We start from the raw sequence: 21,864 nt of genomic DNA, 5'->3' as shown, positions 1-21,864 counted from the left end.
GTCCGTTCAGTTAGAAAGAAAGTTGCAGAAATCAGACCTGAAAAAGATTAACGAACACAGATTTTTTTTTTTATAAAACAAGGTACCTACCTGAAAAAGAAGAAGAAACAAGAATGACAGTATACTTCATACGGTCGTCTGGAATAATACGGAGACAACTCGCGCACGATTGTATTTGATGCTTCGTGTTAAGGTTCGATTTATATTTCACTGAATAACGAACTGCTTGTGAGTGAACCCACAAGCAGTTCTCAGCTGCAAGAAAACCCGAGAAATATTATAAAGAGATGAAACGTGTTTGCTTCATAGATGACATTATGAAGATGATCTTCAGATTTATGTGACAAAAAATGATTCAGATTACCAGTGCATTATTTGGAGACCGAATTACCGAAGAGTGCCGATTTCTATAAAATAATAGAACAATATTTTTATATCAAAGACCTTTTATCAGGAGAGGACTGGTCAATTGAAGCTATAATGCTATAATTTAATGAGAACTTACAGATAATAATACATCTGATATGACCATCCACCAGGTTACACATCAATACTATAATGCGAACAGGTCGCTGCCTGCTGCTCTCTCCTGAACACTATAATGCAGACCTTATAGGCACTTACAGGTAGATATCTACCATCTTATACTGCATCTCACTTAACATCACATGCAACTGCGGTCAAGTACCTTTTGCTACCTAGTTCTGCGTTGAGTTTATGAAGTCAACAATAGAAGACAACAAAAGATCAGCTAGTGCTAAAGTAGTTTCATGAACCTTGATGGAACAGTCCAAGCATTGGGTGTTGAATGGAATTTGAGGACAGATTTAAATACAATGTGAATATACCACAAATTGCAACACCAATCATGAAACGTAACATTTTATCTGATACATCTGATCAAACTTTTTGATCCCCTTGGCTGGAGCTTAGCTCCAAGTACAGTCATGGCTAAGATTCTAATGGAAATAGAATAGAAAGTATTTATTTGTTTCAAAACAAAAACTTTGGCTGATAAAAAAATAATAAGGATAGAAAGATAAGTAACTCTTTAGAAAAAGATTGGATTAAGATACGGCAGGATTTGATTCATATTGACAAAATACAGATATAGATTGGTATAGATAGAGAGAAAAAATACGTCAGCATCATTATTTCAGCTACAGGACGTCCACTGCTGAACATAGGCCTCCCCCAATTACTTCCACATCGCACGGTTGGAAGCACATAGTACGCAGAACTGACGGCCGATGGGCCAGCAAGGTTATGGAGCGGAGGCCACGTACCGTAAAACGCAGCGTTGGGACATCCACCGACAAGGTGGTCCGACGACCTGATAAAGGTAGCTGGAAGGCCAGATGCAGGCCGAGTAAAAATACAATAATTATAATAAATTTAGCGATGTCTCTGTAAGTGCATTATACTGCAGCCGTTCACATAAGATCAACTAGATCAAGGCTGCTCAACTCCAGGCCCGCGGGCCACAGAGTGGCCCCTAAAAGAATTTTAAGTGGCCCGCGCATGTACAGTTTGAAAAAAAAACGCACCATGTAAAAAATCCCGCCGAGCACAGTACAAACTAAGATCTCTCTGAAGTTAGCTGTCAAAAATGTAGGTGGCCCGTCGTTAACGACTGAATCCACCGTTTGGCCCGACTCTTCAAAAGGTTGAGCAGCCTTGAACTAGATGAAGGGTTTGAAACGAAATTAATTGCTAAAAAACTCAAGTGCTCTCTGAAACCTGTTTTTCTTTTACTACGTCTTGAGCTATGTGCTGCTTTGAGTAAACTGGATGAAGCAAATGAGAAGGAATAATGTGAAGAATACCAACCTCACAGATGTTCGCACACAGATTTTTCTATTGTGATCGCCTAGCTGTCTGGAGAGACGAATAGGTGGAAATCTATTGATGCAAACCGCGTCGTGGAGATTGTCGAAAACGTTTATATTAATACTGACATCATGTTAATTCACAAGAAAGCTGACTCAGCTCCACATTTTGGATTATCAAGGCGAAACCATTGGCGAGAAAATAAGTACACAGATATTTCAATTGTGCTAAATTGAATGCTACTGCTAAAGTAAGTAATTGGAGATTTACCAGAACAGCAAGTTACTCAATCTAGACAATTCATGAACAAGGGAGACGATTTTGAAGGACCTTTTCAAATTTTGATGTCCAAGGGAACAAAACTATAGAAGCCTATAATATAGTGATATTTATTGTCTGCATGACTACAAAAGTTACCCACATTGAACTCGTTGGTGACATCAGCGGCAGCGATGGCGATCGATGCATTTTGTCTGATCGCCATCACTGCACGCCGGCTGATCCCGTGTGATTGCGTTGGTTTGGCTGAACCTTTAAAGAAAGAAAGAACAATTTTTATTTGGTCCAAAACTTATAGGTGCTTTTATACGCTTTGTTGAAGGGTGACCAGACCTGTGAAGCAACCAGGATAAAAACTTTGTCTGAGCCAGGAGTTTCATAAGGCCTGGAATAATAATGCAATTTACTGGACAAATAGGGCCAACACTAGGATATAGAAGGCACTTAATGGCACTACATTCCAGTGGCAAGTCCAATCTGTGGAGGTCTGCGGAAAGCTGGCGTCCGGTCGATCAAGTACCACCTGAAAAGAATACTGACTGCTCATCATACATACGAAAAGATGGCAACAGTTTTGTATTAGGTTGTTGCATTTTTAAACGTCTGACCATTATATGACCTTTTGATGACAATATTCCTTAAAATACATACAAACTTGTGTCATTTTATAATTAGGGACGCACCGATTGTTGCTTACTGCTTTGAAAGACGTAAAGATACATACCTTGTCACGCTGGCAATACACGCAGAAGCTGATAAATGAACTCATGCGGCTCTGGAAAGATGAATATTTATCACGATTACTACGATAACGGTTCACTGAAGAGAGAGACAGAATTTAAAATGGATCTTGTACTCATAAAGACCGATCATTTTACCACGTTTTACCACCATCATTGGTACGAATTTTTGATAAACACACAGGATCTGATAGTCTTACAAGGGTATTTAGTACAAGAAGTAGTGGTTCGGGTACTTAAATAACTGAAACTAAGTTAATTTGTGCTTTGTTAATGACTAAATTACATCTAAATAAATGTATCAATATCGGTATAAAACACAACATCGCCAAAAGTTTCGTAAAATAATTAGGCAACTAGACTTGCACAAAGATAATCTACGTAGAAAATAACGTATCCATTGATATGTATTATTATTCGAATAAAAGTTTCGTGGAAGAATTAGGCATCTAGACTTGCACAAAATTACCAGCATAATGTGCACAAAAGTTTCGTGGAAAAACTAAGCAACTAAACTTGCACCACGATACCCACCAAATAATATCCTAAAATAAGTATGCAACAATAGATACGCGAAAATAATTTTTAAAGTCTTCGTGGAAGATGTACGTAACTATTAATATGCTATTATTCATACGGAACTTTATTAAACAATTAAGTGTAAATGTATTTACTTCGTTTTTGTTATGGAAATTTTGATATTTTAATGTTGCAATATTTTACATATTCGTACATAATTTCTTCATTTTTAAGAGAAAAATTATGAAAAAAATTGACAATATGTATTACCTCCTTCTTGATTTTTTAGTGCAATAAAAAAAATATCGCACAAGTGGACTTGCATACTTCTTCCAGGGGGGGTGCGAATTACGCTTGCCCTAATGACAGCCACTAGTGTGAATGCAATTGACGGGTCATTTATATTTACTCCACAACAGATTATCGCCATTGACGTAACGACCACGGTCGGTATCAACTTTTGAATGTTCAATCTACGTCACTACTACTTTTAAATGGACTTGATAATACGAGTATGTGTGCAATTGGATACGTCATGCTTAATAGGTAACATAGGTACATAATGTATAATAGGCAAAGACATGTATAAAATATGTAAATTTTATTGTAGTATTAAATTAAATATATATCTATAGTTTTGTTGTAAACATTAAATCAAAGTGGGGCCGCCCACCTAGAAGATTTCGTTACTGAAGGTTTCTAAATATAAGTACATCTATCTGCATATTTTTTTCATATTAGTCTGCGTAATTTTGCATAAACTATCATCATAATATTGCCACTTGGGGCCAGATGTGCAGTAAGATCTGTGGTGCCTTAAAGCCCCCGACAATACGGGTATAAATTATATTGCAGAAACGATAGAGTGTGTCTTATTTTGATTCAACTCTATGATGTTTGGTATATCGTTAATATTTTCGTTATCAGCAATTTCGAAGACTATTAGATCACTTAATTTATACTTGTCAATAACAGTTGCTTCATTTTCTTCTACGATGCACTGGTTACACGGATGCCGTGATGAGCGAGTTTTGTCAGCTATTATTGAATTTGCAGATTTTTCTTAACTATTTTTAAGATTATCTTCTTCCAAGGTGAGAATATCAAGTGGAACTAAAGGACAATTTCTTTCCAACTTAAAATCGCATAGGGGACATTTCTTTACGTTTTTTGCACTATGATATTCATTTAACAGCAGACCTTCAGAAATTCTGGTCACATTACAACTGCAGTCAAGAAACTGTATAATGTTTTGCTTTACAGTTTCAAAGTAATTCGACAAAATTTCCACTTCATCATCTTGATTTGAAATGGCTTTAACCAGTATTGAAAACGATCAATTTTTACTTTCCAGTGATGTTTAATGCTGCTGTACTCTTTGTAAGCGACTGCGAATGCATGCACTACAGAATCGAAAGCATACGTATTTTGTAGTATAAAGTTTCAATATTTGACCGACTAATATTTCTATTTGGCAATAAATGCATAATATAATTTTTATTGTGTTTTGGCTTTACTGTTTCTATTATAGGTTTTTTTACGTCGTTTTGGCATTTATTGCGCCAGATTTCCTCATAAACGGGTGTCTTGGAATTCTGATTCGTTTGTAAAACTAGCATCTTGATCTTGGATGTTACTTTTTATTTTTTTCAAAATAATGTGCACTTCATTGAATGTAACAATATTCTATATATACCTACAACTAAATATTAACAAATAACTACTCAACTAAACTATAACTAAATAAAAAAGGGTAAATATTAAAATATGTACAAGCTTTATAAATTGAAAATTTCTTTTAAGTCGCTCCCTTTGGGGTTGGTGCCCAAAAGGCTGGCCACATTTTTTTGAATATTGTGTCTACTGGGTGTCTGGTGTGGCGTGTAAATAGCCACACCAGGAAAATGAGGGAAAAGAAAAAATGCTCTCCGAACAACTTGAAACTATAGCTGGACTGGAGACCACCAACCTGCGGATCTGGAGACGGCGACCAAGCCTCGAAGGTTGACCCGTCGATAATCTTGCGGTTTATCAAGAGAAAATTCACCAGTTGGATGGACGCTTTGTGTGATTAAAATTAACTATGGAAAATGTATCTGTAAAGTATTCAACTCTTTATACACAGTTATTAGTTTTTCGTAACGTTTTATATATTTATGCAACTGATACTAAGACCATTCAATATTGTCCGTGGCGTAGTAAGAGAATAGTATCGCAAATTACATCGATAAATTTTCTACAGGCACGATCTTGTTACCCTCTCTAATTTGTGTTCACTTAGAACTAATATTTTTAAGCAATTAACTTGTTTTAATCCATGTTCCATGTAGTTACTTGTAATGGGAATTGGTTACTTGACACCACAGTGAGTATTAATTAACTATTAACTGTAAATTAATGAATATAATTAAAAATTAAAAAAGAAGAGCCGTAAATCGTCTGTCAGAATGTTATGGCGCCTCTACCTATATAACGTCTTGATCGATTTGTATGAAACCGAAGTGACTCTAAGAGCAAAAGCCACGATGAGTTGCGGCGGCGCAGCGGTGCGGCACGCCGAAGCGGTGTCGCTGCGTAGAAATATCTGTGGTGGGCACACGAGCGAGCACAACAACACCAACAACACCACATCGTGTGATAGCACTAAGCCCTTGAACGAGCCCAGAAAAAAGCAATTTCATCGGTGGCTCTTTGCTTCTTCGCATAACTATAGTGAAAAGCCGGCGTCAACCGCCCGCACCTAACCTAGTTATCTAAAGTTCGCGCGAAGGAAGTACCGACAGAAGCCATTATTAGTATAAGAATGCACTCACCCTTCGCGAATTGCCAACCTTTTTTCGTTTGCCTTTCTCAGCCAAGGCTCTGGCTATACAAGGTCGATTGTGAGGTAGGGTATTGAAAAAATACCTTTATCATATACCTTTAGAACTGTTTTAAGTTTAAAAGTTTTACGTTCAACTTGTTAAACAATAATCTAGTAAAATACTTCTGCAGTTATTCTTTGCTCTTGAAGTAAATGATCCTATGTATCGACTTTCTTAATAGAAGTAACTTTTTCATATTATCAATCTTAGTTTTAAAATAAATAATAATCATTTTTACGGTGAAGAACACTCCATAGATTTTTGGTACTGTCAAAAAATATTTGAAGACATTTTACTGTGTGTAGGTCCAAAAACATAACCCTCCTCTTGGTGCAGTCGGCTAAAAAGAAACTTATCGGTATTTTAGTCTTTTAGAAACCACAATTACAATAAGTACTCATATTTCAGAGAAACGATGGATTGCCAATAAAAAAATAAGTTACTTACAGTACAGTTCAGGAAATACAGAAAATAATAAATCGAGTAAGTTTAAGTAAACATTTGACTGGGGGGCTTGTCGATTTGTTAAACGTGTTGGGTTTATTAGTTGATGAAAAGCTTACTTGTTGTTTCAAGGGCAAAACAAATTGTGTATGTTACATGTTAGTTACTGTTACCATCCCGAATTTCAATCAACCTTTGGAGAGAAACACAAACAAAAATAATCCCGCAATACTTTTAGCATCAATACATTCTGGAAATGTTTCGCTAACTGAACACAATAATTACTAACTACTGTCAAGTCAACCCATTTCGCATGGCAGAAATCTTAAGTAATTCAAGTTTGTGTTGCCTGTAATTGTGATTAATTAATTAGTAGATACTTTGTGTTCCTGTTGTCTACATCAGATTCTCTAATGGTTACTCTGTATTTACACCTCGTTAAATTTGGTTCAGTAAACAAGGTAAAGTCTTAATTTGGATTCAACGTTGTTAACAGTTATATGTACTTAAATGTGGTGTTCAGTCTGTCACGTGCAACCGAAAATGCAGGGTGTCGATTTTTGAATTTCACCGATGACTTATCACATTCGCACACGAAATATTTTCACATATGAATTTCACTGCGGATGGGCTCGTTTTCCGGTGTTTTTAAACCGTTCAGAATCGAGTTGTCAGATAGCAAAGTGTACCCACTCACTTGTGTGACGATGTTCGATATTTTTTGTATTGATTTGCTTCCAAATTTTGGTTCCTATTGTTCAATATAGATGTCAGTTAAAAATAGCTTTGAGCATAAATGGCGTAGCACCATTTCATATCTGCAGAATAAATTCAAGTGAAAATGACCACAGCCAATAGGCAAACGCATTGCGGAGGAGGCTTGCAAATAACAGGTTTGACATTTCAATAATAATAGTGGTGGGTTCATTATGTAGTGTAGTGTGACTCCATTGAAGTCAAGTGTATTTCCAATAACACGGCCTTATTATCTTTTCGTTTGTGTAAAAATATCTACGTTCAGAGTTTATACTGGTGCGATGACTTTACAGTGAGCACCTCCGATCCGTGTAGGTAGGCTTTCTATTTCAATTGGGAAGAACCGAGGGGTTGAAAAATTGAATTGACTCCTACTTCCGACATAGTTGTTCTGCCTCCCTGTCGTATAAAGGAAGACGTTTCAGATATTTTATGTTTAAAAATTACTTTTGTGTCATACCATTTGACCCACGAAGTAAAACGCAATTTTGTAACATAGTTTTGTAGAGCGTATAATGGTCATTAGGTTTATAAAGTACGTAACAGATTGACAAATTCTAGCTTAAACTAGTTTGTGGCTCGACGCATGGATGCAATGCGGGTGGGTGCGAGTTAACGAGTAATGGTGGAGATAAGCATTCTGGCGTGGAGGGTGGTCTCAATGGGGGAACCATAAACCAGGAACAACGCCTTAAAATGTTCCACGAAAATCAGTTGTTTTATTTTAGATATCATTTTCAAAATTACAGGTCAAGCCGATGCTGTGGTTGACAGGCATCTAACACACACTCATATTCTGAGTATTTACTACTGAGTTCTTGATACTATCGATCCGCTTCGATGCTAGATATCTCATCGCAACTGCTGTAAATAGCTATTAATTAACTCTAGCTGTAAATAACTCTTTCTTCCCAGCCAATCAAAAGGCCCACCATATTCTGGAGTTTTATATAAATGAATAAACAGAGAGAATTTACGTGGGATATCAGAATTATTGCATTTTGTTCGAAATAGAAGGAAATAATATCACTGTATTTTGTAAAGGCTGTATTGTGTATTGCGTGAACCTTTGGTGAAAACTGACACTCACATCGGATGAAATGTGACTGTACAAATGGCGAGCCGAGCCACGCGATGAAAAATCACAAAGCGAAATAAATAACGGCCAACTCAAAAGTACCTCGCATACCATTGTCGTGGATAACAGACTTATTCTCTAGTTTTGAAACCGTAGGTACATAAATAATCCACACAAAAAGTAACACCCGGTTTTTCCCAAAACGTTCATACCACAGAATTGACTGTATGTAAACTGTAAATGAATACTAAAAGTATTCTGCATCAAGTTTATGATTCTCATCAAAGATTTTCAATAAACGTTAAAGCAACTGAAATAATATAAAATACGAGTTTATGTAAGTAAACCTTGAAGGAAAATACAATCAATGGTTTCTGCAATTTACTTTTAGTAGTGTTATAATACGCAGCCAATAGCCGGCGATTGTGGTGGAACTTCGACTGGAAAATAGCCAAGAGACCTGGTTAGTGCGGACTTGTATATCATCATGGAGTGCACCCAAAAAAATAAAAATCCCGAATCCGGAAAGTCGAGTTGGAGAAAATTTTAGTTAAAACTATCTGGTACTGATACACATTTCAGTATTGGTTTTAGTTGTAATAAACAGCAAAAGTTTATGTTTACTTCGCAGTTTAATAATGCCGTACATAAACTGTACTCAAAATATGCATTTAAGTTACTTCACAATCAATCTTCTGATATCAGTCGTATTTTTGTATGATATTTTCTTAGTCCCCCTTGTGGTTTTCGAAGTATTACGACGTTTACTCGCTTCACTTAATTAACTATTAGCCAACATCTCAGATTTGCAGGTCAACATGAGGTATATCAAAATTAGTAGGACATACATAGAACACGTGTTTAGTTCGGTTTAACCAGTGACCGCTGTCAGTTTGCCAGTTACCTATTCCCATATGCACCTGCTCGCGTCACGACTCACGACGTTCAACGTTACAGGCTGATTGTATTTTGCACATCATAGGAAATTAGCCGTATAGTTCATTACTTTCATAATTGTAATACATATCATGATTCTCTGTTGAAACTCGCATCAAAACCAGCCATTATTTAGTCACATAACGACACATACACTTTCAACTTTTTATCGTCAACGAAAAACCTCTTGGATCTCATCTGATGGATAGTTATTATCAGGTCAAAAGTGGAAGCAAACTTCGCTCAACTCACCTCCAAAAGCCGAAACACAACTTTGCTGTAAGCAGTAACAGATTAGGGTACGATGATGGTAGCTAGCCAGACGTACTTAGAACAAGCTCTATCATATAATTTGCCTTTACTGAGAATCAAGCCCGGAGTCTAATCACTAGACACAGAGGCGGTACTAACCGCCTAATTATTAGATATTAGATTAGTCCTACCATGGCTTTTCTATATTTAATATTTACCTTTTTTAAATACAGGTTTTCGTCCAAAACGTCATTCAAACTTTTGATATAATTTAATATCGCTATTCTCACTCTGTATACCAATGTAATATTTGCCTAACAGCTTCAGTAATTGATAGTCGCACCTCGTACTGTAGATGCGCGCCACTGAGACGTGTATAATGAGTCTGATGCATCATTAATGGGAACTTACAGGTCTAGATCTAGATATGTTGCCAGTTATTAGCTATCTGGGATACTTAATAATTAGGTTTACTGGCTCACTGGGTCGGGTTTCGAAATCGGTTAATGGAAATTGTACGAGACATACAGAAAATAAGTAATTTGACAGAAAATTGACATACATCTAAGAAACAAAAGGTGACATTTTTATAACAAAATTAGAAAGCGCCCGCTCAGAAAAAAATAAAAAAGTCGTCATGTCGTGAGACATTCCTGCTAAGCCTTTTAAGGCTGATTTACACGACTTAAAATTTAGTTGACAACTAAATTTTTACTTGCCACTTGCTACTAAATTGTGTGTTTACACGCAATTAATCACTTAAAATTAAGTTAATAATTTAGTTACCTACTTAAGTATCTAGGTACTTGTACTACGTGTAAATCAGCCTTAATGGAAGGATCACGTTTACAGTTTTTTTAATTATGTCTATTTTTATTATAAATCCGACGATTACAGCTAAATAGGTACGTTAAATGTAAAATAACAAACTTATATTTCTTAAAGTTTATTTTTTCAAATCTGAATCAGTTTTTCGTTGTATCAGTCACTACGTCTAAAAATACCTTATTGTTTGTGATAGGTATATCGGAAAAATAAAAAAAGTACTGAAGAAAAGAAAGTTTTTCTTTGTAAATGATGCTAGTCCAATGAAGGTTCCATTATAAACTTAAAACAACTTCTAATAAACTATAAATAAGCTTTTATCTGGATATTTACTACGAAAATAAGTAGCTGATTTTGTTGGATTCTTTCATTGGAAGCGGTTGGAAAAAGTTTCAACGTCTAAAGAAAGAATGTAGTTAGGTACTTGAATAATTCTTTTGAAAAGTTTTTATAAAATCACAAACGAAGCTAGTTATGGTTTTTTCAATCGACTTGAGATAAACGTTTGTAGAGCATTCCAAGAAGAAGGAAAGCGATAACTTCGGTCGTGTTTAAATCATTGTAAAGAAGATTAATTAAATTCATAAGCACCCTCGTTTAGGTATAAAGATGTGGGAGTGACGTTCAGGAGTTCACGCCATAAAGTTAAATGGAATGTAACCGCATCCGTCGGTTAATGGGGCCTACCTCCGAGCAGAAACAAGCGAGGGACGTACTTTTTATAGGACGTGATTACAACCCTTTTTAGACCCAGCATATTGTACTGTATTGTAGACAATTTTAATTTTGCAACTTTAATCTGGAATTCTATAACCCAGTTTAACAGGTAATTAAATTTTATTTTACGGCCGTGATTGTTTAAACATCCTTAGCTGAACGATTTGTTCTCGAACTTTATGCACATAAGGTTACTTATAACCCGATTTTCGGAAAGGGTTGTGATTTAGGTCTGTTTCTGTAGATAGCCCGACTTAATATCTCCCATAGCTTACAACATGATTAATTATCTTGTACATTTGGGTTACTGAGATATTCATGTATCTATTTAGTAGGCAAAACGGTGCTATTCCCTTTACCTAATCACTAGTTTACGGAAACAGTTCAGCTTGATTGCTGCTCGATTGATTTGCGTTATTAATGACATAATCACAGATAATTACTGACGGAAACGACACTCGCATTGGCCTTGACCTCATTTCAGACCATTACATAATATTATACCTATATTATATTTTTGCTGTGTGTGATCAGTTTGGTATCTTTATTATCATCTGCGTATACTATATTATGTATACTATAGAAATCTGTTACGATAGTTCAAAAAATCCAATAGCTTGTTAGATCCATATAATATCACCAGTATCAAATCAGACATCTTCAATGTAACGTGATTTTTTTTCTGCACACGCTACGGCAACTTATCACAATACAGGAAAAGAACTACTAATAAACTTTGAAACTGAAATACAGTTAATCCCCGTGGTTTAATTTCGAGATTTTGATTCCGATACTCAACCGGTAATCAACACTGATCAGGTACAGTCAACTAGAAAGTAAACTGAACAAATTACGGCCGTGTTAATTCGATGTCCGAATTCCACAAAATTTGCCTACCTTCGACGAATTAAAGCGACTGTCGTTAATTTTGTAGATTTAACGATATAGGCCTAATATGGTTATCGGTATACCATTACGCTCTTGGTTTACCCATGTCCATGTTAATTAAATTAAACAAAACAACAACAATAACAATAAACGTCTAATTTTGACGTTTATTGTTTTCTAGACCTGTCTTGAGTGGATTAAATGAATACTCATAAATGGAACTTATGCACAATAGTTTGATATTCAAACAAAGTGTTTCAATTTTGGTGGTTTTATAAAGCTGTGGTAAGCACCGCAGTTGATGCTTGGCCCTCTTACAGTGAATGAAACGGTAATCCTGTGACCGCTTAGATAACATTGAATCGCGCCGCGCGCGGAATTCACAGCGTCTGGTTTTTGAATCTTTTCGGTGGAATACAAAAAGATTAATTTCAGTCGTACTTTTCTTTACCACGTTAAAGTTATTATAATGAAGAATTTAAGATCGAACTTTAAAGATAAATATTTTAAATAATAATAACGTAAATTCATATGTATTTTGTTATGGACGCACTCCGCATTCAATAAAATTAATACGAAATTCACATGTAATTTTCGGCAACAATGTAATGGAAAAATATTGTTTTTCCATAATTTTGTAATGTTTTAATTCATTAACAATAGAATCCTACACAGGCAAGCAGCTTTGGACTTACGATATAGATTAGTTTAGACTTAGCAAGAAAACAATATAAAATCCAGTATAAACAAGTACAGTAGTTAACAAATAACAAAATTAGCATCAATGTTTACCAACTAATATGATAGTAGCAATATTAATCATAAGGGGACCGCAGAGCAAGTTTATTACTGTGTCCAAAGTTGTATACTCCCCCTGTAACCAATAGAGCTTAATTTAGATTACTTAGTTCAAACGCCTTGGGATATTGAGCGCACTATTATATGTCAAGTGTAACTTATTACCTAATAGCGTTTTCAGTGGAACGTGTTTATGTATTTGAGTAAAATAGGAGCAACCCCTACATTTGTGGGCCGCTATAAATCGGCCAAAGTAGTTAAGACCAACGCGTGAAATGTACACTGGACGCCTCTACTATTTGTTTTATTCATCGTTTCTATTAATAATTATTAAATTGACAAAAATACATCTATGACATTAATTACTTAATGATAATGTTTTACTATCTACTGTTAGATTGAACTGTCTTATTTCCTTAGTAGATTTTTGTGTTAGTCAAGTTTTACACATCGTGTGCTTGTGTGTGTTGATTTTGAATGCAGTCACAATAAATACGAAGACAATTCTTATACTTATCAACGAACCAGATCTTATCTCAGCACCACACCGACCATCATGATAGTGAACAAAGTTTATTTTATAAGCTTTAACTCTACAAAGTATAAAATTTTTCAAGTGTGCAAAACTGCCAACTCATCATTTTGTAAACTTTACGCCGCTTCGTGAACGAGTAGTTCAGTAAATAAGTAATTAACTTCTATTTTTTATACTAAGTTGTGCCAACTTCGTGGTGTTTTAGTGGCAATTAAAAAACTGTGTACCAGTCTGCAATAACAATTTTCTAACTACATATTAACTTTAAGTTGATTTGTGTTAAAAACATCATCAGAGCAATAACTAAACACTTCTGTATTTACTTATCAGTTCCTGTCTTAACCCAGATACTCCTGAAACTTTTTATACTTGTCAATTTTTATAAATTTTTAGTATGTTTCTAAATAGAGGTCAAGTGTCCACAGAAAAATATTAGAAAAATTATTGGTCAACTGGAAAAGCCGGAAAATGGGTGGTGTTTTAACACCTGGTCGGAGAATGGACTACTACTATGAGAAACAACCACACTATGATTTTGTTAGGTTTAAGAGTTAAAACCGAGTTGTAAGTTATACTCATTTATTAAAAAAATACCAAAATCTTATTTAGAGGTATGGTAGGTATTATGATAAGACATAAATCATAGCCTAAGATGCTTTAGTACGTGGCGCATATTTTACACCAAATTGATTTTTTCTTGCGAATTTTACATGTCAGTTGCGTGTAGTACTCGTAAGTAAAGTTGTATATAGGGATGTAAGCTCCGTGAACCCTGGTTGTGGCGCCATTCTTCATAAATATTGTTTCGGAGTATGACTTTGGCACAGAACTTTCACAGAAGGTACTTGCACTATATTGCATTGTTGTAATTGTGATTGCGGTAGGTACTTTCATGGCAGAAGAACTAACTGCATTGGAGGCATCATTAGATTCATTTCGTCTTACTTTAAAAAAATCAGAGATCGGGATGTTATCATCTTTATCTGAAGAAGACTTGTCGTACTGTACTTCTGCCTCGGCTCTAAGTTGAGAACCTGGAGTTCACGAAAAATTGCAATAGAAAACTTACACGCTATAAGTAGTAATGCAGAAGCAACGGATGAATATTCTGGTGAAGAAGACCACGTTACCTTACAAAATCTTCCAGGTTATAGTTAGATAAACGGAACCAGGCTAACCTGGAAGATTTTGTAAGGTAACGTGGTCTTCTTTACCAGAATATTCCTCCGTTGGTTCTGTATTAGCATTTTCTGGTGGTTGCAATGTAATTAGGTATCTGAGCATCGTCGTCAATGTTTTCTAATACGTCCACAATTTCGTGAAGTCTCAGCGGTCTTTTATATCGTGGCCTAAACTTTTAATAAATATACAGGTTAGACGTCGATTATGCGACCAGGTGTTAAAACACCGATCGTAATTTTGTCATAAAAATTCTCAAAAATGTAGAGCTTTTCAAAAACATATGTTTGTAGTTTTGTAGCTAACAGTAGTACATAAAATAATAACTAGTATAATCTGAGGTATTACTAGCAAGTTTATGAAATATCTTACCTTTTATTAGACGTTTTTGCACAAAACTAAATGTCAGAATTCAAAATAATAAAAAACTAATAAAATAAAGCAAATATGCGATATCGAACATACTCAATTACAGCTTGATTCGTAATGAAGAGAAAATACAAGAAACAGTAAACAAATTCTCGATATTTTTATAATTTATCTGAGGATATTCCGAACCACTTTTTAGCGGTGTTATAACGCCTGGTAGGAGTAAGTGGGTTAAAATTTAACAATGCACATTTTCGCTGAAAGCTCGCAGACTACAACAAAAATATCTACCATTCCGTTTTAATCATTGAGACTACATTCAACCGGACTGATCTATTCACTTTTAGCTCGGTGACAACAATGGCGTGGAAAAGTATGGATAAATAGTTCCAAGCACAGTTTCCCTTAGTTACTGTAGTGTTACAGTTGTGAAGTCTCAGTTTATGCATTCTGTTTGCAGGGAGCCATCGTACAGTGGCGGTGACGGCATTCAAAAGTATACAAGTAGACAAGTTACATTTTGCGTTACTTTATTACGAGTACCTCAGTTTATATGCGCGCGCTATTTTTTAATTAAAACACACCCGTAGTCTTTTTTTTATCCACAACGAGGGAGCTCTTGGCCTGTATCTCACCTGATGGTAAGTGACGATCAGACCGAAGGTGGAAGCGAGCTTCACCCGGAACCCTCAACCACGGAGGAACTGGCTATCTTACCTTTAACTGCCGGAACAAAACAATTCTGTTAACATTGTTGTTATGGCGACAAACTTAGGTAAGATGGTGGTAGCTAGCCAGGCGGACTTAGAACAAGCCCTACCACCAACCAAAGTCTTTTCTTGAGTCTTGTTGATATTAGTCGTTGAAATACCTTTCAAAATAGTTGATGAAAATGTCTAAATTCATGACACGGGTGGAGAGACAATCTAACGGTAGAAAGATTAATCTTATCTAACTAAAATTCGACCTCTTTTGGCAATAGTGCAAACGGTGCATTTAGGGTTGCCAAACTAAGCTTGGAGGTGAAGCGATCTTTCTTTGTGGTGTTATCATGATAAATTAAAGACATGGTATCCGACCTGAAGAGCCAAACCTTAAATGCGCAAGCAAACCGTGTTTGATGTATACTTATAATATAATCATCTTAAGTAATTAAATCGCCCATGTAAAAAAAAAAAATTTTTAAAACCGAGCCGAATGTCGAATCGAGATTTTAAGGCATCTTCTCATTATTTTCGAGAAATTAAATATTAATCTTCAACCAATTTGTGCCACAACAGTATTAATATTAATATGTTAACCGTCCTATTAAATTTCACAAGAAGGTTTAAATTCACATTAATTCTAAAAATCAGTTCGGAGAACACGGACCCCGCAAAACATTACATTGGTAAACAAATATTATTACATTTCATTTCATCAAATAATTGCTTCAGCGGGCCGTGGCCACCTATCTAAACATTGTTACTCGGATTTTTCTCTAAATATTAAAAGCGAAATTAAAAAATATTTGAAGATACCTAATTATCAGCATTTTCAACGAACGTAATCCACCCAATCCCTAATGCCTCATGCGTTAATGAGTTGAAGTTGATTCTGCCAGATACTGGAGAGTGCAGAAAGTAGGTACCTACGCGTCCAGTTTGCTAGCGACCTCACTAACCTGAGTAACTCGAACGCTAGCCGAGTATTCGCGAAGCCCCCGACTCGTCACGTCAAGTGCTTATGGCGCCCTACCAGGGCGAGGCGAACCCTATTAGAGGATGGTGAATGATATTATCTCATGTATTAATCAGAGGAATACGGCCAACAGCTAATAATGTGCCCAAAGATAAACTTACATACTTCGTTCACCTTTATGCTATCAGGTGAAACGGGTGAAACGGAATTCTAACCTCACGAGAATCTAAATTAAAATGACACCTCGCAATCTGTGCGAGTTATTATGTAAAAATAAAAGACATACTTATCTACAATAGGTACACACCTTCAACTTTTATATGATAGGTTCTGGTGGTTCATATGATACTTAGCTAGTATATAAAAATAAATTATCCGCAATCTCACGCATCGATACACCTTCAGTTCGGATAATGTTACTATTATAGCTTTTCCGACGCCTCCTGACATTGTAATACTCATCAATATTTCAGAAATATAATGTCACCGCATAAACACAGATAAAACCATTGTTTTTTCCCCCTAGAGCGACATTTGCGCGCGTTACGTACGCATCTCAAAATGTTATTCCGCGTTTAAACTGTGCGAAAATGTTCGAGAGAACGGTCACAGGCAACACGTGTGCTAACATTACGGGCCGATAGCGCAAAATAATCCCCTTAAAGCGTAAAATAAACCTAGCTGCATTGACAGCTGGCAGATTAAATTAATTATAGCCAGAATTAATTTATGAAAGTGAAGAACAATCGTTGAGAATTGTTTTAAAATAAAACAAACGAGACTTGAGTGGATATAATTCGATTTGTCAGTTGTTTGATGGCTGTTTTTGTTGAGGCCGACGCCGCCGTTTGCATTCATAATATATGGTGTAATTCAGTTTATTGGTTTGACATAACGTCAATATCTGTTTGTAAGGCTACTATTTGGTAGAAATGTTATTGTGTTACTTGGAAAATCACATTACAAAACAATTGTATCAGCCTAAAATTTCTGATTCATGGTACATAGTTATTTATTCATTAAAACAGTATAGTCGGTTGCGCCATACTGAAACATTTTACAGGTACCTACTGTTTTTCATTACCTTTAATATTTTGCCAGATATGTGCGTACATGCCGCTAAACCGCCCTTGAAAATGTACCGCACAAATTATTTTCAATTTTCAGGGTGAATTCACTGGCGTCTATTACGCGCGATGAAAGCTTTGTTCCTATTTTAGGGGCAAAGAATAATTTGGGAAGCATTCGCGGCGTATATGTACACTCCAATTCGTCGAGCCGGATACTTCCTGAGGCGGTCCTGAGGCGTCTCCGCGCTGCTCTGACATACTCCCCACATTTGTTTACCCGACGCAGATTAATACAGCGTCATCCGACACGTATCCACACCGAGTCGCCGTTCTCAATCATATTTCTACACAAAACAACGCTTAGTGTTGTTGTGATGACTGCGCGGAACGCCCTTCATCAACATGTTTTACAGCGATGTGTGTACGTAATGGCAGTAATGGATATTTTATGTAAGTAGGTATACATTAAATTCCATATTAAATTACCTTTGCACGATTCACACTTTTAACTATCAGTTAATTATAATTGAATATTTAATGTATTATTTTAATTAAAGGAGCTGGATATCATAATTCAAACGAGTTTATGCAAACCATGAACATGCTTTTTAAATAAGGCATTCGAACTCTTAAAAGTAATATGGGCACGTAATGTCTTTAGTAAAAGTCGCCAAGAGTTATTAACTTTGCCTCGAGTTGCGGTTGAATGAACCACAATTCTATAACTCATTAACGCGACGTGTGCAAAGTCATCACCGATAAATACTTATCGAGAATAGATGACGTTTTATCTTCATAAATTATCTCAAAATAATGAACGCGCTCTAGCTTGACTCGTGACTTTTGTCTGATCCCTCAGCCTCCAGTATTTTCTAATACTGCAGATTTATTTTTGACTAATTCTCTAAACCTAAAGTCTTGGTTACCTTCGTGTTTGAAAGCCTCGCCTTTTTTTTTAATCTTTGGTCGATTCCTTGGCCTTATCTTGCCTAACTCTAGTCATTTCTTAGTCCAAAAATCCTGGCTGGTTCCGCAGCTTAACTCTAGCTGACTTCTAGACCTACACCACGTCATTTTTATGGAAATCCGGCTCGAAAGACCAAAAATTCAAAGACTGAAACACTATTCTAATTTATCAATATGAATTTATCGATATCAACACATTTCTGAATGTCCATTGTCCACCATCACTATTAGGTAATTATGTAGAGGTTATGTTTTTATTGAAAGAGGAAGCAGGTACATGAAGGTTTTCCGATAGCTTAATTAACTATTGTCATTTTGCGACGTAATACGAGTATCGTATCTCATTGTTGTAATGTTGGGTCTTCAGTCTGACGAAAATAACTTATTCCTCTGTGATTTATGGACTTATCAATCAAAAAAGTTTCGCTATTGTTTCTTGGAAACTGATTGCTAGGCCACAACACAAATCAATTGGGAATTCCTCCTTTCAAGTTCCTCTCACACTTCAGATACCGTTAAATAAATTATCAATACTAATAAAGCCACATGTTTTATTTTATTACTTATTTCTACATTATGTATAGATATGTAGTATTGAGCAGGTCTTTGTATTAGTGTGAATTAGATTCTCACACATTTACTTTTAGCAATGTAAGATATTGATGCTATCGAATTTAATTCGATAAAATTGCTTTCATTAAATATAGCTATTCCCATTCCCACTACTGCTAGTATCTACAGCTTGACCGCCAATAAAATTCAACCAGTGAAGGCTAAGTTGATCCCATGGGAAAGTTAAACTGTCGTTGGAGTTGCAACGAGATTAATCAGAAGAAAATAGGAGTTCTAAACTAAGGTACAAATTCCCTATAGTGCAGAGCGGATGATAGATAATACAAATAAAATTTAACCAACATTTATGAATATTAAAATAGTAGAAGAATATCATAATTAAGAACTCAGAACTTCAGAAGCTACAAAATATACTTGCAACTTATATCAAGGAAATACTGTAGCTATCAGGTGCAATTTATCACAAATGTTCGCACGCATTTTAACCTTTCCTGATGTAGCTACCTATGAGAAAATTCATTTGGTCTAAGCCCAAATCAAATGTTCAATAAACTTGACAACTTTATGAGGAAAACTGTAACATAGCTCAAGCAACATATGTATTAGAACTAAAGTTGGCCGGGACATTAGCGGCATATGTCGTAGTGAACGTATGAAATAAGGAAACTGTAGCGGCCGGTCATGCTGTTATTATTACACATAAGTAAATTTACTAATATTTTTCCATAGTTTAAATAAAAATCACCAGAAATACCAAGAGTTTTTACAATAATGGAATTATAACCGTAATAAGAAAGAGGAAAATGGAAAAATCTTTAGTGGATCGGCCGGGGCGCGTATCTAGAAAAGTGCTAGCTGAATCGATGAAATCGTGGTGAAATGGTCTGAATTTCCGCCAATTTGTGGGTATGAAAACTAAAATTTATTTATATTAAATCAAAAAGGAATTTAGAATTTAACATATACATTGAATATTGATATTATAAACTGCGACTACAGAATAATTAGTTTTCGTATTTTAAAAGGCATGTTTTGTAATAAAATGAATAAGCTTTTTTGTGGCTATTTTGCCTTACTAAACCTATATGAAGAATAATGAACATGTTATATTAATGAATATGTTTTGCTTGTAAGCTGAAAAAATAATCCGCACTAGTATGAAACAGCGATTTTGGCTCGATTCTGCGAGTACCAAATGACTACGAGTAATCTTTTCAGGGCGATTGGGTAATCCTTTATCTAGTTTAGACCTCGCTTAATTTAGGGTACCTAAGGTAAATTATGACAATTGTAGTTGCACAAAAAGTGTAATAAGTAAGGTGTTGAATACATAAGCTAGCGTGAGTTCAAATCTTTTGCAAAATATCAACGTACTGAGCTCTTTAATAAGTAAAAGATTCTACAAAACCTTGAATCTCCGATGGGCTAATCCGCTAGTCAGTCCTTTTCAGAATTGTGGGAATCCGCGCCACATACTCGTAGTTTCCCATTTCTCTTTTCCGAATCTACCGTGATGTGCAACTGTTTGGTATTTGCACCGGGACTTTTACGGGATAAGCCTAATTGTTGTTTTTATTTGAACAGGGGTATTTTTATATTTTCACAAAGCTGGCAATGTGGAGCAGCTGTGGAATATTTTATCACGTAAATTCATCGACATGTATGTGTTATGTTTGTGTTGGAATAGGTTTCTAATTTTGTCAGCTCTCAGTATTGGATGTAGATTCATTTTATAATAGAATTATTGATATTGATTTATTTTTTAAAACTTATATCAATAACATACTTACATAACTGGAAAATATTACTAAAGTACTTTCATAATATTAGAACACATCTCATAACGTCGCTGTAGCTACAAATATTGTAATTAATAATAATATTCAAGTACACAATCACAGTACAATTAAATATGTGAAGAAGTATACCTACGTATAATGAGCCTTACCCACATCTGGACAATGAGTACTAGGTGGCCTAGTCCAATGCTCGGCGATTCTTTTCATGCCGTTGCAAGCAATTTTATTCCCCTGTCGCATATATCGTCCAGCCAGATAGAGCCGCAAAATCAGTACAATTATTAGTTAGGCCTTAAGTACTTACTTATCGTTCGCCAATTATAATAATTTATACCTTTTTAATTAGGGATACTGTCGTTTAAGACATTTAAATACTTTCTTTATTGCAACTGAAAATAACAGGAAACGTATCAGGAAATGGCAGAATTTATTTTATTTTATAATTACTATTTTTCCACTGACTTCTCTCCAAAAAGACTATAATTATTTAATAAAAGAAAGCTTATCCTTACAGTAAAATAAGCTTTTGTCCACAAGCTATTTTTCGTTATATCTAGAATTTATATCCTCCGTAAAAATAAAACCATGTTTTATACTTACTGTGAATATAAATATGAATTTATTCGTAGGTACGAATCGATGCACCTCATAAACTTCGTTAAGTGTTTCGGAGATAGTAAACTAAATTCGGTAGCTTGTATGTTGAAACAAGTTTTCCAATATAGAACTGAATTTTCAGATAGCTATAAACAATTTTTACTACTATG

General features: G+C 35.4%; 1 protein-coding gene across 1 annotated transcript in view; it reads left to right on the top strand.

The window, feature by feature from the left end:
- The window catches only part of LOC135086527 (glutamate receptor 1-like), a 195,187-nt gene that overhangs the window by 47,002 nt on the left and 126,321 nt on the right, over positions 1 to 21,864 (top strand). The window lies entirely within an intron of this gene.

Source organism: Ostrinia nubilalis, chromosome Z, assembly GCF_963855985.1.
Source record: "Ostrinia nubilalis chromosome Z, ilOstNubi1.1, whole genome shotgun sequence".
NCBI lineage: Eukaryota > Metazoa > Arthropoda > Insecta > Lepidoptera > Crambidae > Ostrinia > Ostrinia nubilalis.
This window is presented reverse-complemented; position numbering and strand designations above follow the sequence as displayed.